Here is a 20215-nt window from a genome sequence, read left to right as displayed (position 1 = left end):
ATGAGACTGGCTAGGCAGAGAGAGTTTGAATGAATGTGCAGCAGATTAGGGTGATGAGGGTAGAGATAAATGCCAATAAGAGTAATACAGAATAATTTGCATGAATGAGATCGAGTAACATGTAACAATGAAGCTGTAAGAAGTAGATAACCTAGGTAGTTAGGTTTAAATACCTGGGATCAACCATCGAAAGCAACAGCCATGCAGAGAGATGAAGAAGAGAGTCCAGACAGGGTGAAGTGGGATGTGTGTCGGGGTGATTTGTGACAAAAAGGTAGCAGTAAGAGTGAAAGGGAAGGTTTACAAGATGGTAGTGAGACCTGCTAAGATGCATGTCTTGGAGATAGTGGCACTGAAAAAAGCATTTTCAGCTATGTCACCTTCAGCTTGGCCTCCTGTTTTAATGTTCACATTGGGAGCAATTAGAATAGTCAAAATTAGAACTAAGCAAATCAGAGGGACAGATCAGGTTGGACAGTTTGCATACAAGCTTAAAGAGAAGAGTGAGATGGTTTGGACATATGCTGAGAATAAATAGTGGCTATATTAGACAAAGGATGTTGAAAATTGCCAGGCAGAAGGAAAACACGAAAGACCTCTGAGGAGATTTGTGGATGTATATAGGGTGAGATGGAGGCAGATGATCCACTGTAGCAAAACCAGCCAGAAGACTCAAAGGTATAAGATATATACAAAATATATAACATAGACTCCAAGAAGGTGCAGGTGGCATTTAATTTCTTGCAGAGGTGATAAAGTGTTGTGAATGAATATAATTTGTCAGATTTTATTACGCTTACTATGTTTGTGAAGGTTCTCAGTCATCCAAGTAACTGAGTCTAAGGAGCTTGAAAAGAAACGTGTCTGGAAGTCCAGACGCATTTCTTTCCAACTTCCTTAGACTACTTCGACCAGTTTTTATATATGCAATTTGAATCTTTTGTATTCACTGACTTTGGAGCTTATTTGATCATACAGCTTGTGTCCCTTTTTTGTGTTCCAAACTCCAAGTAAATATGTTGAGGCTTTTTTTTTTTTTTTGTCAAACCAGCTAATGTAAAGAATGCCTGGCTGTGTACTATACCCCACTATACTACGCAGTGGGAATTTGTCTTCTCTAGTGAAATTCAGGATTAACTTGCTTTGTAATACAGACCTCAAAAGTCACAGCCATAACCCAGAACACTAAAAATGTGATCTACAACACAGTGAGAACTGGCAACTCTTATCTGGAGGGGGTCAGAGTGAATTAACTGGACACCTGTAGAAGCAGGAATGTTGCAGCATGAATGGAGCCCCGAGGAAACCGTCGCTGATGAGCAGAGTCCAGAACAGAGGAAAATCAAAAGCTGACTGACTGAAGACATCAAAGACTAAAATGCAGAATCACTACAGAAAAGGCTATAGATTGGGTCAGACGAGAGAAGAGCTGCAGGTTAGAATGTGAAAACGCTTTTTCACGCCACAGCTCCAACTGACCGTACGTATTTAAATAGTAGCATTACTGATGTTGTTAGCCAGTGTTGTGCCAAAATAGTGATTTCCAGATGATTTTAGAACCATTATATAATCTGTTGCTGTTTCTGCTGCCCTATTGGGCATATCATGCATACAAAGTCTTTTAATGTCAATTAGTTTTTTTTCTGGATAAATATTGGATATATAAATTTACTTTGCCAAAAACTGATTGCAGCTGCGACCTTGAGACAGGAATGTTGTTTGTTGCAGGGTGACTGCAGGGTTTATTTCATTCATAAGAGGGTTTTGATACCTGTTTGACAGATTTTAGGTAAACAAGTGATTTGCAACAGTTTAAATTCAGCAATCTTTTGGCAAATACTTTTAATCACTTTTTGGCACAGTACTAGTGAACCTAACCTAACGTTAACAGCCAAACATGTGCTTATCTCAGAAGCGAAAAAACGTCAAATTGTAGCCTTTCTAGGCTCCTAACAGGTACTGTCAACTGTGAAACCTCTGTGTTGTGGGCGTGGCTTTTTAGGACCCACGGACGACAAACCAGGAAATAAGGATTGTGAATATTTCGTGTTTAAATCATGAACTATTCACTAACGTCATGATATTTTCAACAGGACAGAACAGTCAGTTGTAAGATAAATAAACAAACAAATAAGTTGAATTGTTGACAACTCCGTGCGCAGCTACAACTGCAAACGACAATATAGGTGACTGCACCATTGCCTGTTCGGAACGCAAACAATTAAAATGTGAATTATCCCAAGTAATATTTTTCCTCACATTGTTGTTAAGTATTTCCACTGTGCACGCACTTTTTTTAAATCCACCCTCGGATTGCCACAGGTAGTGGATTAACCTCTGCTCAAACTCCAACAGTCCCTTTTCGGTTTACCCTGTTGGGCAGGGCCGTTGCTAGCCATTTGGGTGCCCTAAGCACAAATGCTTTATGGTGCCCCCCCCCGCCACTGAAAAAAAAACAAAAAAAACATTAATACTTTTGAATTTCTCAGTGGAATTTGTTTAATTAAATAACAACAAACATGACAGTTAAACAAATAAATAAGGTTAAAGGAGGTTAAAAATACTGTTACAAATAAATACTGAAACAAAAATTGAACATTGGAACAAGAACAAAGAGCCTGGCAATAATGTGTAATTTTTTTTATAAAAAAATAATATATATAATATAATAGTATTATTATTAATATATTTACAAATAGTTTCACAATAGAATTTAAATAAGAAACTTAAATAAGAAAAATAAGAATTTGAACACAAAAGCCACATTCCTTAAGTAACTATGTTAAACATTTTTACAATTAATTGTCAGAGTATGCCCTAGAGAGGCACACGCCTGCATTTTCTGGTTGCAAAATCAGCTATAAGGTCATCATATGATAGCTTCTGAGCCACGTCACCATTGATGCTGATAACAGCCAGACCACTTAAACGTTCCTGCCCCATTGATGAACGCAGGTACGTTTTAATGAGTTTGAGCTTTGAAAAGCTTCGCTCAGCAGAGGCAACTGTGACAGGCAGGGTCAGTGCAATACGCAGAGCAATCCACAGATTGGGATATACCTCTTGAAGCTGATTGTCATGTAAAAATGACAGCATTTCCAAAGCAGACGTCTGTGGTGGCAGCTGAGGAAGGTTGATGATTTCCTGCATCATCTCAGGTCCATCAATGTCAGCTACTCCCTTATCTGTCAGTGTCTTCTGTACTTCAGTGCAGTGTTTTTTTAAATCCTCCTTGGACATCCCATTCACTTTGCTGAAATCAAGCAGCACTCCATATTTCTCCTTCACTTGATTCATGGTCTCAAACCTCTCCTGTAGGGACATTAAAGCAGAGTCCACAACACAATTGAAAAATGTGACCTCAAGCTTTTTAAGGGCATCATGGAGGGGCTCATCAACAGCTTCATATGCAAACTGCCTTTTTGTGCTCCTGAGCCTTTTCTCCTTCAACTGTGGTTCTATGTTCAGGGCCTCACAGAGTTCTTTGGCAGCTGACACAGCCTCATCAAACCCAGACTGTCTGTATTTAGAGAGGTTACTTTTGGCAGTGTCAATGAGCCTGACAGCAACATCGAGCTGCATGGAGCTGGACTGTAGTAACTTGTTCACCTGGTTTGTGATTGTAAGAAGTTCACACCACACGATGGAGCAAATCAAAAATCGAAATGAGGCTACTTCCTCAGCAAGCACTTGAGCCTCCACCTTTGCGACTGCATCACTTACAGCTTCTCTGGCCTCCAGGAGAGCATCCCTCACTTCTTTTGTCTGACTCCGGACAGCAGTTACACTTTGAAGCCTGCTTTCCCATCTAACGTCACTCCAAGATTTAAGTGTCAATTTCACATGTTTTGTTAAAATGGCCCATCGCTGGGTGGCACTGGAAAAGAAATTGAACAACTTCTGCAAATACCCAAAGTAGCCAGTTGCATCTGGAGAGGACTTGGCAGCATCAGCTATGACCAGATTCATCGTGTGAGCTCCACAAGGCACAAACAATGCTCTCGGGTTTAATTGTAGCAGTCTGGCCTGAACACCTTGCTTCTTCCCCTTCATGTTGGCCCCATTGTCATAGGCCTGTCCTCGACAGTTTTCAAATGGAATGCCAAGCTCCTTCAACTTGTCAAGGACAACATTGGACAGGTTAAGGCCAGTTGTTTGCTCCACATTTATATAGCCAAGAAAGTATTCTTTAATATCTGGTTGTGCTTGGAAACAAACAATGCGTACTATGACTGACATTTGTTCAGTGTGACTCACATCTGGAGTACAGTCAAGAATGATGGAGAAGTATTTTGCCAACTGGATTTGCTTCACAATGGCGCGGAATGTTTCTGAAGAGATAATCTGAATTAGTTCGTTCTGTGTCTCAGGGCTGAGGTAATGTGTGTGGGAACCTTCATCTTTTATGTTGGCCAAGTGATTTGCCATTACAAGGTCATATGTTGCCATAAGCTCTACTTCCTTAAAGAAGTTGCCATTGTCCGGCTCATAAAGACGGTCAGAAGAGCCCCTAAAAGACAAATTTCTGGAAGCCAGTGAGAGAGTTATTGAGAGTAATCATTTGAGAATCTCTCGCCACTTTTTCCTTTCTGCCTCTAGTAAGGTCAACTCCTGTTGATCTATTGCCATGCTTTTCTTTAGCCGTGTGTCCAGTTCTCTCCACTTAAGCATGCACTGTATGTGGTCTTGGCTACACTCATGACCCCTCAAACGGATGTTGATGTTCGACCAGTCACTGAAGCCCTCTGTACTCAGCTTTATATCCTTCACACTGAAAAGCTTACATGCAAAGCAGAACACAGCATTGTTCTGCGGAGAGTACACTAACCAGCTCCGGTGAACCTTTTCTCCATTGGGAAGAATTTTGAACTTAAGGCTAGTGTGAAATGCTCTTCCATCAGGCCCCTTTGGAAAATTAAAATCAGAGCTGACATTAAAAGGACCTCTCCGCACAATTTCAACACGATCAGCATCTACAATGTGAGCTGGCCAAAGAGCAGGATCGGTTGAAGGGGGCACACATGTCTCCACAGTGTCACTTTCTGATAGTCTCTCAGTGACAGGACTCTCAGTGGTACTTGTGTATGGAACTGTACCTGAACTGGTGGTTGATGGTTCTTGTTCTTCTTGGCTAGGGATTGTTGCAGGGTCTACAATGGCTGGTGGTTGATGTCCAGGGATGGCACTACTACTGGATGGTTCATCCTGTCCTTGAGATCCTCCTTGAACATATTTAAGCATTGACCCTGCATACAAGAGAAAATATTCAGGGATTTTACAGAAATACAATTTTGAATCTACAGTAGGCCTACGAAAAATTGCATTATAAGACTAACTAGAAAGCGAAAATTTCAGAAGAAATTTTAAGTGTGCCTATGCCGCTGGTAAACAGTGTAGTTTGCCATTCATACAGCTACAGAGAGCAAAACTCAGCAGAGCAGCCATTCTCCACCATGAACTATGGTAAAAACAAACACCGCTCGCACCTCACAGATGACAGCTTACAATTTTGGGTAAAGATGAAGTGACTTTGTACAGCCCCGATTTGCAGACGCTGTGCACATAGTTTCATGAGCAGAAGTCCCATTGTACCACGGCAGACCCGACAATGTTTGCATGAACACGCTTTGAAGCATTACGTTATGGACCACTTTTCACACATGGTTGGTGTACCCACACAGCCGGCTGTAGCTTTTCAACTCACAGCCTGACACACACCCAAAAAACAGCCGAGAGAGCACAGACTACGCCAGAGAGGCGTGATTGCAGATGCCGCTCAGGTGGGTCCACCTCCCCTGCAGCGGCACTGCAGACCACGCCCCGCCACACACATCAATCACGTAAAATAAATATTTATGCACTTTTGCATTCACTTTTTGTTTTTTGTTATTTTTACACAGTGTTCTGAATGATTAACAATGGTCTATAGACAATCTTGTGTATTATTATACAAACTTTGGTTGTAAGATGCCCTACCTGGCCCCCTGGCAAAAGCTTTGCTAGATCCGCCCCTGCACAGTTACCAGCTGTCAGCTAAATAAAAAAGGAGCTTGGTGTTTATTTCTCTCAGAAACAGTTCATAACTTCCCTTCAACTCATTCATGTCACCTAAAAAAAAGGTAAACCTGTTTCTCCATCACCAGTTCAGCTCTGATGATTCGGTAAGGTCATCTCCTGGTTTCCACCAAACTACACCTAAACTCGGTTTATATCTGACCCAAATAGAGTGCAGTTCATAACTTCTTACCTGAAATTCAGTTCACCTCACGCTCTGACCGGCAGCCGCCTGCTTCTCCTGCCTTCGGTTTCCCTGATCCACGATCTACCACCGGTTGATCGGCGGTCGCCTCGCCGCCTCGTTCCCTGCATGCTCTGTCTGACACACACCGGTGGATAGCTGCCCTCGGTTGTAGCTCCGCGTCAGCGACCACCAAACAACTCAGTTATTTTTTCCACATCGACCAGCATCTGGACAATCCACCGCCTTTCACTGTTTGTACCGTTACTAAAAAAAAACCCTCATCGGCTCATAAAAACGAAAAATAAGTCCAGCTATGACCCTGAGTCAAAAAGACAGCCAGTTAGCTAGCTAGCTGTCTAGCTCTTTGCAGGCACCGAAACCATCAGAGCTAATATGGGATGTCTTGGTAACACGAGCACATATTTGAAGTTTACATCTGGCCAATCCACCACCTTTCACTGTTTATACCGTTACTAAAATGAATAAATAAATAAATCATTTATTTATTTAAAATAAGTCCAGCTGTGACCACGAGACTTTACGAAGGACCGGGTGTGAAACCAGAGTAAGCCGCTCTCACTGTCATCCAGGCCGGCTGTAGCTTGTTAGCAAAGCCGCGCTAGCCACACTAGCCAGCTAGCCTCAAGCAGAAACGACATCGTCAGAACATTGTCGCTAATATGGGATGTTTTGACAAAATGAGCAGATATTTGAAGTTTACACACCTATATTCTCGCCTGAAAATATCTTAAAAGTTTATTTTGTGACCTAGAAACAGTATTAAGAGGAAAATAAAAACTAAGTGATGGCCGCCATTGTTTGACTCGGCAGAGGCGTGCTATGAATTGTGGGATATTGAGTTTTCCACCAAGCATTACCGTAACTATTGAATGATTTGCGCAACCTTAAAAATTCCAATGGCTCCTGAAAGCAGCGACGCTGTGCGCACCGTTGATATTGTCATCATTACGGTAATCCAAATAAGGGTAGACAGGCCGTACTACTCCCGGCATACCACTAGAGAGAGCCAACACACCACAAATGAAGTTTGAAATTTGTATCAGTGGGACCAAAAGATGGAGCCAACACACCACAAATGAAGTCTGTTTCTATGGCGCCAAAAGAAGAATCTTTCTAAATTTGCACTAAAATATTAATATTTAAAAAACTATAAAAGTCATAAACACCAAAAGTGTATACCATACTAGTCCAGCTCCAGCCGCACAAAATGATCTAACATATGTAACCCTATTGTCAAAACTGTTTGGCAGAGAAGCGCGGGAAAATTTTCACTAAAATATTAATATTTAAAAAACTATAATAGTCATAAACACCAAAAGTCATAGCACACCATTCCTGATCCAGCCGCACAAAATGAGGTAACATATATGAAGCTTGTCTCAAAACTGCGAGGCGAGATTCGCTGCAAAATTTCAGGCGGAAACTGAAGAATAATAATAATAATAACTAGAAAAATTTGCATTTCCTGCGAAAATGCTTTGTGGATGCCTTAACGCTGAAGCTGTCTGCTGAAAAGCTGAAAACGATGAAAAGTTGCAAAAAGTTGTATGGTGGTGAAAAAAAAAATGCCTCCCTGAGCAGGATTCGAACCTGGCCCTCCTGGTCTCAAGGCGGCTATCCATTTCCCTGAGCCAAAGACATTCTTACAAAGAAGAGGTGGAGAGACGGACAATTCTGCTGAAATGAGCAGAAGCTGCTGAGAAGTGTGCTGATAAGAGGTGAAAAGGCTGAAAATTTTGCAGAAAAGAGGTGAATCAGCAGAATTTCTGCAGAAAAGAGGCAAAGAAGAAGCAGAAACTTGCGCTGAAAAGAGATGAATCAGCAGAGTTTCTGCTGAAAACAGTTTTTTTTTCTAAAAACAGCCAAAAAAGCTTAGTAACAGTCAGCCTCCTTGAAATGGCAGAAATACTGTGATTTAGTAGTAATACTATAACATAACAGATATACTGTGATGTTGCAGACATAGTATGTTTTTGCACTACTCATTTGTAGTGAAGAAAATTAGCAATATAAATTACAGGTCTGTGATAGTGTATAAATTTGTAGTGAAAAAAAAAAAGTTGACCAAGGTGGGATTGAAACCACGACCTTTGAGCTGCAGAGCCGTGTCATTACTGATTGTGCCACCTGGGAAGGGGGTGGGCAGCTAAAAAACAAAGACATCAGCAATCAGAAATAGATCGCGGTGAGAGGCGAAAAACGCCGTTTTTTGGAGTTACAAAACGTCGTGTAACTCAAAAACTAGGCAGCATAATTCTTGTACTGGGTGAATCAGCGGACTTTGGTGTATTTTGACTGCGATTTTCATAGCTCTTTGTGCCTCCATCGCGGAGATATGACGAGAGAGATGCAGTGTTCACGTTTACTAAATCACTACCCAAAAGGCGCCACAAGAGGGCACTCCAACACAAGAGATGACTTATGTACACTGATGCACTTAGTAACAGTCAGCCTCCTACTTAGCCACTACATAATACAGCGATATTACAGTGTACAAATTCACATAAATTTGCAGGGTGAACAAACAAAGCAGGAACAAGGCCAAAACAATAAAATAACTGGGCTGCCATAGCTATCGCTAACTAGCACATACGCTAAAGGTAACTAAAACCAGTACACACAAGTAGCAGGGTAAACATCTTAAGCATGGAACATTAACTCACGTTTATGTGACACACACCATCCCCAACAAATACAGGATGGGCTATTTGCTCCCCTTCCCAGCAGCTCTCTCCTCAATCGTTAGCCCAGGAACGAAGGAACACCATCTAGCTCAGAAGTCCCATGAATTCCCTCACTGCTCAGAGGCTGCTGGGTAATGTAGCTAACACTAACACAGGTTTTTCTACAAGCACAAATACTATAACATAGCAGAAATACTGTGATTTTGTTGAAATACTATGCTTTAGGACAAATACTATGATTTGGCTCAAATACTATGATATAGCAGCAATACTATGTTTTGGTACAAATGCTGCGCTTAGGCACAAATATTATGATTTGGCAGACACTATCATTTAGCAGAGATAATATAATTTGGCAGAAATACAAAACTTTGGAACAAATACTATAATTGAGTGCAAGTACTTTAAGATAACAGAAATACTATGATTTATCAGAAATACAATGTTTTTGCAGAAACACTATAATTTCACTCTACTATGATTTGGAAGAACATAACAGAAATTCTACTATTTAGTAGTAATACCCCAGATAGCAAGGAAACATTGAAACAATGTTGAGTCAATATCAGGCGACGTCATTGAAGCAACGTTGAAGTGTGACGTTGACCCAACATCACTCTTGCACCCATTTTTAACGTTGAAACAACGTCAGGTTTTGATGTTGAATCAATGTTGAAACCTGACATTGATTCGACGTTATATTTTCTAACACTGTTGACATTGAAACAATGTCAGATTCTGATATTGAAACACTGTTGAGATATGGTGTTGATTTTCCACCTCTTTCGCACAGTTGCTTTTTATTGAAAAAAACAAAAAACCAAAAAAGGTCAATAGACATGTATCATTTGCAAAATACTTTATTAAAAGACAAAGTTTCCTATTTACATTTCTATGTTTCACGTCACTTTTTATTATTTACTCCGGGATGGGGATGGATGATGTGCGTCCTGCGCGCCACCCGTACGATCTGGAGCATATCTGAGCCATTTCTGGACTGCTTGAGCAAAGACCAACTCAGACATAGAGTTCGCCCCTACCTGCTGCGCCAGGCCATCTAGGACAAAAAATAGACACACACACAAAAAAAGGGAATTAGAGCACATGAATAAGCTCTTGTTAATTGTCTTCAGTAGGGAGAAAGTATGTAAACTCCTAGGCTGATAAACATGAAAGTCACCAGGCGGAAATCAGCAAACTGCCGCCTTTGATTCCCAAAGAGCTATAAGCTGAAAATGCGATATGTCTTAGCATGGTGTGCCGTGTATCCTTTAAAAAAAAAAGAAAACATGGGTCCTCGGGCTGTACAAAGTGTACAACCCGAGGACAAAACAAGCCGAAGACCAAAAACTCCATCTCCAGATTAACCGGACATGAAAGTCTTGTTATTAAGAAAGACAAAGTAATATAGCAAAAAACAGACATAGGAAATGTGAAACGCACCCAGCACATCAATTGATCCCTTTATTGTTCACTTTAGGCTCATAAAACTACAATAAATGTTAAAACTTACCAAATATGCATCTGCACGGCGCTGTCTCTTTAAATGCCCTTTTTTGCTTTGTCTGGTCCTTGGTTTTTTTTCCCCTGTCCAGTTGAGTACAGAGGCCAGCTCCTTTGTAATGGCATAAACCATTACACGGCGGACTCGCACCTCCAGTGTGGTCCAGCAGCACCAATCAACGCAAAGCGTCTCACCTATAGACACATTTTATGAGATGGAATTAGCGTGTCTCATGTCTTAAATGTGTATGCAAGTGCCTGTGTGTTTACTTCATGTAATTGATGATAGAAACATGTCATTTAGTTTTCCCTAAAGCCTGATTTTCAAGTCATACAAAGAATAAACCAAAGTATTGGCAGTGCAATGTATTTCTATTCCCTTTTGTTGGATATTCATTTGTTAGTTCTTGTAACTGCTAAAAGTGTTTACTAGTTTTTGCCTGTCACATATATTTGTTATACCATGTAAACTGTGAAATTCCAAGATTTTCAAACTTGCCTTGTAATAGTGGCTTCACAGAGTCTCTGGAATCTACAGAAAAAAAAAATCACAACAAGATGACATTCAGGAGTATAAATTAGGTTTTTTTTTTAGATAAGAGTACAATGACATTGTGATGCAGCTTTAAAGCTTTTTTAAAAGCATACCATCTATAGGGAAGACATCAGACTCTGCATGCTGGCGAGATCGCAAAGCTGTGTCGGTTTGTGCCGGAGTGGCGAAAGGTGCCGGAAGCTGGGTGGGGCATTATGATGGTTGCTATCAGTGGGCTGGGGGGCAGACTGCGGAGTGATGAGGGCTGTTTAGAAAAAGATAATTTTTTAAGTATTTAAGAATACAGACAACTTGTCAAAAAAGTTTCCTCGTGTCAGACATAGATATGTACACAGACACTAGACAGTATTTTATTACCTGGTATTTTCACTCGAGGGGCCTGGGGAAACCGTTTTTTTGTAGGCTTTCCCCACAAAAAAACTCATCCTCTGAGTCCGTATATGTGTACAGGGGATTTGGTCTAAAGAAAAGAAATTAAAAACGGTCTTAAGTAATTGTAAATATGCTTTTGGCATATTGTTTCCTAAAGTTAGTTTGATTTCTAACAACACACACAGGAAACAGAGACGTGCAAGAAGGTACAGTATACAATGAATTTTTGAAGTGCACAAGTGTACACGGCTTTGCATTTTTAAAAAGTTTACAAACTTCCACTTTTTGGACTATATTATGTGGCGATATTGCAGTATGCAAGCACCACAGATATGTATAAAAGACAAGATCATAAATTCTTAACAATCAAAGATATGTTTGTGAATATAAAGGTTTTACTTGTGCTTTCTTTTAAGACTGGTCTGGGTTTCTTCTTCGGACTGAAGGTCAGACGTATCACAGCGTTCACGTGGATATCTCTGAAGACTGCGTTCTGCTTCGTGAAATGTGCCTGGAAATACAAACACAATGTATGGCCAGACATACATTACGTGTGGACAAAAGGTGCAAACGCATAGAAAAATCAGCGGTTTCAAAAATACGCTGGTACGTGTGGACGTAGCCTTATTCATTATTCAAGGCACAAACGGAAAGTCATGTACGCGTGCAACGTAAAGTTAGGTGAGCGTGCGACGTACAGTCACGTGGGCATGCTGCGTGAGCCTTCAAACTGAGTCTAAAGTTTTAGTGTGCGAATTGAAGCGAGTGCTCTCCAATCATCAAAAGTAACAAAGTCATTGAACACGTTTATACAGTTAACTTTACGTTTATCAATCATATATCACAGATTTAGAATTTTTTATAGTACTAAGCAACTACAGAGCGAAAGTCTGGGTCAAGTGCCGAGGCGACGGCAAGAACAAAGGAAACCTCGAAGCGTTAAAGCTAGCTTTGTAAGGGAATATAACGAAGAAATTATGAAACGAAAATGTTTTCTTTGTTGATATACTTTGTTCGCAGTGCAATTTATTTGTTGCCGGATTGTAAGAAGTAGACACAATTTAAATAACATTAAAAAAAAACTCGTTAATGTACAACATTTTAATGTTATTCAAATGCAAACATGGAAATACCGAGTAGGAAAAAAAATCATTCATTCTTACCTTATACTAATCGTGGTGCGGGCCAGTGCAGTGCATGAACTGATGCCTTCTCCGGTCAATTCCGCTGAGAGTAAATTAAATGTCCCGCTCTACTGTAGAAGACAATGAATACCTGGGGGGGGGGGGGGGGGGGGGGGGTACCAATGTGAGAGGGGTGCTGCGGAATAGTCCAAGTGATCGCTGCTTTAATTTCCCGGTCAACTATACATAAATTGCACGTAGACACGATTTTTTTTAAAGCTGGTGAACTAGACCAAGTCATTGATAACAAATGAACAATAAATCTACTTTCTCTGGTACTTTATACCCGATCAGTTGCAATGCAATTTAATGCTCAACTACAAATCGATGGTTTTTGATGGTGACCGGAGCCGAATGATCGTCAACTATAAATAGACGTTTTCTCGATGTTGTTGTTGTCACCTGGTCGACTATAAATAGATCAAATATCAATGACAAAAAAACAACGGTGAATCAACATCGTTACAACGTCTCTATAGTAAGACCGTCGGTTTACCACAGTATTTCAATGTTGTTACAACATTGGCATTTCAACCCCGACCATATACGACGGTTCGGATGAAAAATCAACATAGATTCAATGTCGTCTTGCTATCTGGGACTATAACATAACAGAAATATTAATTGGGCACAAATACTATAATTTGGCACAAGTACTATGTTTTGGCAAAATCCCATAATTTGGCACAAATACTATGCTTTGGCAGACACTATGATTTAGCAGAGATAATATCATTTGGCAGAAATACTAAACTTTGGCACAAATACTATAATTGAGTACTTGAAGATGAGAGAAATACTATGATTTAGCAGAAATACAATGTTTTTGCAGAAATACTGTAATTTCACTCAAATACTATGAAATAGCAGTAATACTATGATTTGGCAGAAATACTATGTTTCAGTACAAATACTATGACTTAGAAGTAATACTGTAACAAAAGGGATTCCTCAAAATACTATGAAATTGCAGTAATTCTATGATTTGGCAGAAATACTGTACTTCGTACAAATACAATGCTTTGGTACAAATACTATATTTTGATTTGAATACTATGATTTGCAACAAATACTATGATTTGGCACGAGTAGTATGATTTAGTACAAATACTACGAATTGGCAGAAATACTGTGACTTAGTAGTAATACTATAACATAACAGATATACTGTGATGTTGCAGACATAGTATGTTTTTGCACATATGCTACGATTTCGCTCAAATACTATGAAATTGCAGTAATACTATGATTTTGAAGGAATACTATGATTTGGCACAAGTACTATGATTTAGTACAAATACTCTTATTGGCAGAAATACTATGCCTTTGTAGTAATACTATAACATAACAGATATACTGTGATTTTCCAGACATAGTATGTTTTTTTCACAAATACTACGATTTTGCTCAAATACCATGAAATTGCAGTAATACTATGATTTTGAAGGAATACTATGATTAGGTAGAAATACTATGCCTTAGTAGTAATACTATAACATAACTCATATACTGTGATTTAACAGACAATATGTTTTTGCACGAATAATACGATTTCGCTCAAATACTATGAAATTGCAGTAATACTATGATTTTGAAGGAATACTATGATTAGGTAGAAATACTATGCCTTAGTAGTAATACAATAACATAACAGATATGCTGTGATTTAGCAGACATAGTATGTTTTTGCACATATACTACGATTTTGCTCAAATACTACAAAATTGCAGTAATACTATGATTTTGAAGGAATACTATGATTAGGTAGAAATACTATGCCTTAGTAGTAATACTATAACGTAACAGAAATATTAATTGGGCACAAATAACATGATTTGGCACAAATACCATGATTTGGCAAAAAAAATACCATGATTTGGCACAAATATGATGATATGGCAGAAATACTATGACTTAGTACAAATACTATGATTTCCCACAAATAGTATGATTTAGCAGAAATACTATGTTTTAATATAAATAATATCTTTTGACAAACATTTCTGCTAAAAGGTACTATTTCTGATTTTTAGCAGAAATACTGTAATTTTGCATAAATACTATGATTTGGGATAAATACTATGATTTGGCAGATATACTATATTCAGCACATATACTATAACATAACAGACATTCCTCCACTTAGTAGTAATCTCATAACATGAAATAAATATTATTGGTTTGGCCCCTAAACCATGATTTGGCACAAATACCATGATTTTTCAAAAATACTATGATTTAGCAGAAATACTGTGATTGAGCAGAAGTACTAAGATTTGGTAGAAGTACTTTGATTTAGCACAAATACTATTATGGAGGAGTAATACTTTAACATGGGAGAAATATTGATACAGACACACAAACATACACATACACAGAGCCTAAAGGGAGCAGTGGCTGTTAAGAGTCTGGGCTTGGTATATCTAGGTCAGCTAAATTGGCTGCACCTGCTGTAATCAGCCCTTACACACACGGACACATAGAGAGGTATAAGTTTTCTTCAGTGTATTTCTCACATTCAGGATTCCCCTCGAACAAATGGCCATAATTTCCTAACCGTAGGGGCTACAACGCTCATTCTGACACCGTTTTGTTCAGAAGAGATGGGGGAATCTGCAGGTCTTCTTAATTCAGCGATAGAATATAAATTATTGAAGATATATGACTTGTAATACACTGTAACTGAGTAGAGGCGAAGCAAAACTGCCTTGACTTGCCCTCAAACAACGTTTTCTAACTCTAAATCTATATGGAGCATCAAAATCATTCTTTCACCGTAAGAAACAGCAGGCTTTGGTGAACAGTCATGGGAATTTTCAGGTCTCTGTTGAAATCCATCAAAAAGATCTGACGAGAGAAAAAAGTGCCTCATTTCCAGAGTTTGAAATCTGAAGAGATCTGAGCAAGGCACGAATTTCCTACCCTCAAACAAATGTAATTCATGGCCAAACGGTAATAGGTGAGAAAAAAATTCTTGAATTGTGAGCATAAGGGGTGTCTGAAGATATATTGGCACAAGCGTCATGTCTCAACTTTGTTTTGTTGGGGAGATATGACGATTTGAAACTGCTTGTCATTAGAGAAATCCAGTGCTGATTTTGAACAAACTCTCCATTGACTCTTTAAGGAGACTTTACAGACTTTGTGTTGCTCTGAGGAGATTTGCCAAAATTCTATAATTCCCACAACGAAGACAGTAACGATTTCTGAAAGCCAGCAAAAATACCTACGTTTTGATGTATAATTTGTGGGGGTTGAATGGAAATTGAGCGAGTAGCAAGAAGTTGTTCAGACAAGAAGAGAAAATTCAGAAATTTCCACTGTTCACTCTGAGTTAATTGCATAGCAACCATAGCAACGCATGTATTTTCTGAAAAATCACAATTTTGCAACTGAAAACTTAAGGTGGTATGAAATTGAAACGGTAGAAGATCTGAAAAAGCTGAATCATACAGGAATAGCCCAATAATCTGAGAACATTTTAAAGTTTGAATGGAGTTTCTAGGTGAAAGTATGAGGAAGTAGTTAAGTTTCAAAAACAAGCAAGTTTTAGCAGAATTTCTGAAGATTTCCATTCATTTCAATGGGACAAAAAAAGGGAAATAAGTGTAATATTTTAAAAAGTATAATAGTAATAAACACCAAAAGTCATAGCAGTCGTTAGCAGAAAGAGCAGAACAGTTTAGAGTTTGAACTGAGAAAATCGGCTGAAAACTGAGGGAGTAGTTAATCGGCGAAATACGGAGCAACTAGAAGAATAAAGTATAAAGATAAAGATAAAGAATAAAGAGAAACAGGAACTCAATAGTGTGGAAGCCCTTTGAGGGCATCCACACAATAATAACTAGAAAAATTTGCATTTCCTGCGAAAATGCTGTGTGGATGCCTTGTGGTGGAATCTGTTGAAAAGAGCAGTGGAATCAGGAAAAAAAAGCAGAAGGAGAACAATCTGCAAACTAGAAAAATTTGCATTTCCTGCGAAAATGCTGTGTGGATGCCTTAACGCTGAAGCTGCCTGCTGAAAAGCTGAAAACGATGAAAAGTTGCAAAAAGTTGTATGGTGGTGAAAAAAAACTTTGCCCTGAGCAGGATTCGAACCTGGCCCTCCTGGGCTAAAGGCAGCTACTCACCTCACTGACCCAAACTCATTCTCAAAAAGAACAGGTGGAGAGACGGACAATTCTGCTGAAATGAGAAGAAGCTGCTGAGAATTGTGCTGATAAGAGGAGAAAAGGCTGAAAATTTTGCAGAAAAGAGGTGAATCAGCAGAATTTTCTGCTGAAAAGAGGTAAAGAAGCAGAAAGTTGCGCTGAAAAGAGATGAATCAGCAGAATTTCTGCTCAAAAGTGTATTTTCTGAAAACAGCTGAGATTTGTGCTGATAAGAGGTGAAAAGGCTGAAAATTTTGCAGAAGAGGTGAATAAGCAGAATTTGGGCTGAAAAGAGGTGAAAATTCTCAAAATTCTGCTGAAAAGAGTTCAATCAGCAGAATTTCTGCTGAATAGAGTTATGCAGAACTCTTTTCAGAATTCTGCTGAAAAGATGTTTTTGCTGAAAATAGTTGAAAAAGCTGGGATTTGTGCTGAAAAGTGGTGAAAAAACTGAAAATTTTGCTGAAAAGGGGTGAAAAAGCTGAAATTGAGTTAAAAAAGTTTAACTGTTAACTGAAAAAAATGTTGCCACAAGCGGGATTTGAACCCGGGCCTCCCAGTCTGAGAACGGCTGCTCATCTCACTGAGCTAAAACACAGCTCAGCCTGGCGAGCAGAAATAAGTGACCCCATTGATAATGTGTTCCATTCATTTCAATGGGCAAAAATATTGCATAAAAAATTCAATATCTCAAAAAGTATAGAAGTTATGAGCACCAAAAGTCATAGCACACATTAGCAGAAAGAGCAGAATTTTTTAAAGTTTGAACGGTGAAAATCGGCTGAAAACTGAGGGAGTAGTTAATCGGCAAAGAACGGAGCAACTAGAGGAATAATAAAGATAAAGAATAAAGAGAAACAGGAAAACAATAGTGTGGATGCCATGAGGCATCCACACAATAATAATAAATCCGACGAATAGTAATATGTGTGCCTCTTGGCATAGGCACACATAATAAATTAAGTAAGTCACTGGTACATTTAAAAATTACTAACTATATTTTACATGTATAGATTTTCATAATGGCAAATGGCAATATAAACATGCTGTACATAATTTGATATAAATGCGCAAGTAGGAAATCTATATTACTGGAAGATATAGGTTTCATATTACACTGTAATATGAAACCTATATCTTATTTATGCCGCATAAATAAGATATGCGTCTTTATAGATATCCTGAAATGCAGCAACATACAAAGTAATCTTGTCTAATCTGATAATAATACTTGACTGCATCACTGACCTATCCCAAAGTTAAGGTTAATCAGTAGCATGCATGACGTTAGCCAGCTAGCAACCTGAGGAGGGAAATGCTAGTCTCACGATTGCTAACGTTATCTGAAAACCGTCAATTGAGTGACCATGATGAGTTGCTTTTAGTAGTCCATTCTATATTCATATCCACAACGTAAACAAACTACCCAACATCAATCATTTGCAACATTTGTTAACACAGTATGAACACTGCTAACGGGAGCTATCACAGAGTTGACGGACATGAGCGTGCAAGCAAGGGCTACAATAATGAACTTTTTTTATTATTATTATTTAAACATTGCCTTACCGGCAAGCGACGCCTGAGTTTCATCACGCTTCCTCTTCTTCTTTCTTTTCTCCGCTCCCGACTCCTGTTGCCGTTTCGAGGCCATGTTCAAACAGGTGTTTACCAATACCGAATTGAGGCATTATAGAACAGACCACTGGGAGTGGGGGGGGGGGGGGGGGGGGGGGCACCAGGAGGAGACTGGAGACAGGGCACAAAGCAGATTCACCCCTTTTCTCGGGAAAATTGTTTTATGTTGCTTTTGTATTGTTTAACCATATTAATGCATATGATATTTATAGTATTAATATGGTTTACTTTTTTTTTTTTTTACGACCCTGATTTTTTTGGTGCCCTACCGGCCATTTGGTGCCCTACGCAGTGTGCGTTATGTGCGTTTGCGGAGCTACGGCACTGCTGTTGGGCTTTAGTAGTGTAATAACAGTGTTTCGTCTGGGGTGTGTATCTCCGTGTTAATAACAAACTGTCACCGTAGGACATCTCTAATCAGATAAAAACTCGCGAGGAAAATAATGTCGAAAACGTCATCCAAACAGGTTTACTTTCGGTTTTATGAACAGGCATCAGGGCAGTCGCCCGTCAACTTCCCTATTCGGGCCGTAGCGGACCTTAGGATACGATTTAAAGTAGTTCAAAAAAAACAAATACATCTTTGTTCTTAAACACTGTTCCTTGACTAGGGTACATAACGTGATGAGGTCAAGGAATGGTGTGATGGAGATCTGATTTAAAAATCTGCATTTGCAGTCCGTTCTAATTTACCGTTGGATTTTTTTTTTTTACCTTGAAAGCCCCCCTCTCCTCTAGTATCCAAACCGGGTGAACAATCACAGATGTTAGAAATGTAAACAAACCGTCCACAGAACGCTGATCTGGCGATTTTAAGTGCAAGAAAACAAAAATATTGCGCTCAATGTCGGCGTCATGGACGAGGCCCGGGGGCCAGGCCCGTCCACAAATGGTCATTGTAACACAAATCATACGATTGCTAATGAAAATGTTATACAGCTACATTGCGGATAATTCTCTGGAGTAACAATCAAGTCCGTTTTAGTTAATCGATTAATAGTATGTGTGCCACTCATGGTGCAGGACTGAGGAGGACATTGACCTCTGCAAGTCAGTAAAGTCTGCTACTCATTGTCCAAGAGATTTTTTTTTCTTTTTTCAAAAAAACAGGCAGTCATCATCTCGTTAGGCTGAGTGAAAAGTACGATCTCACTTGAAACTTGCAAAGCAAATTGAGTCGATATGAGCGCAAGTTTATAGTTAATATTCTATAAGGGTGACATCATTAGTCTCTGCTCCTTTGTATGAAATAAAGTGAGTCAAGTCCATGTGCTCTGGCCAGAGTTCTCTGCTAGCAATCCATGAGGACTCTACCTTGTTGCCAGTTCTCTTGTGTGAAAGCATCAGGAAATGAAAGCTTCACTCTGACATGTGTGAGGTCTGTGGTTAGAAGTTTACCGTGTTTGCTGTTTGAGTTGTGTCCTCTGTAATATGCTCTATGGCTTAAAAGAAATTAAAAATCACCCCAAACCAATGCTCAGGTCTTAGGAGGCTATTGAGCATGAGGAAAGTAACTGGTGCTGCATTTAAACCAAATTAAGTTTATTAAAGTTGATGTGTTTGAAGTGTTTTGTTAATTGCTACGAATCTCCTGCTATCATTTTTTTTCTTTGAATTTCAAACATCCATCCATTTTCCTCTGTTTATCTGGTCCCAGGTCACAGGTGCAGCAGTCTAAGCAGAGAATCCCAGACCTCCCTCTAACCAAAAACTTCCTCCAGCATATCCAGGAGAACACTAAGGCATTCCCAGATATAACCTCTCTAGTGTGTCCTGGGTCTTCCCTGTGGACTCCTTGTAATGGGATATGCCCAAAACACCTCACCCAGGATATTTTTTTATTCAAAAATCATAAATAAATAAGT

General features: G+C 39.2%; 2 long non-coding RNA genes across 4 annotated transcripts in view; both read right to left on the bottom strand.

The window, feature by feature from the left end:
- The window catches only part of LOC134624702 (uncharacterized), a 167076-nt gene that overhangs the window by 93242 nt on the left and 53619 nt on the right, over positions 1-20215 (bottom strand). The window lies entirely within an intron of this gene.
- On the bottom strand, positions 9651-12650 carry LOC134617490 (uncharacterized). Of its 3 annotated transcripts, XR_010091533.2 has the most exons (7): positions 12541-12650; positions 11777-11888; positions 11363-11465; positions 11098-11249; positions 10949-10981; positions 10460-10644; positions 9651-10003 (listed from the first exon to the last, which is right to left on the bottom strand). It is a non-coding gene; the product is annotated as an uncharacterized LOC134617490 (long non-coding RNA). The 3 variants fall into 3 exon arrangements; XR_010091532.2 differs by lacking the exon at positions 12541-12650 and having other exon boundaries at positions 9652-10003; positions 11777-12057; XR_010573553.1 differs by lacking the exon at positions 12541-12650 and having other exon boundaries at positions 9652-10003; positions 11098-11232; positions 11777-12057.

The sequence above is a fragment of the Pelmatolapia mariae genome, linkage group LG3_W (genome assembly GCF_036321145.2).
Source record: "Pelmatolapia mariae isolate MD_Pm_ZW linkage group LG3_W, Pm_UMD_F_2, whole genome shotgun sequence".
NCBI classification, from domain to species: domain Eukaryota; kingdom Metazoa; phylum Chordata; class Actinopteri; order Cichliformes; family Cichlidae; genus Pelmatolapia; species Pelmatolapia mariae.
Note: the sequence above shows the minus strand (reverse complement) of the source record. Positions and strands in the feature narration are given on the sequence as shown.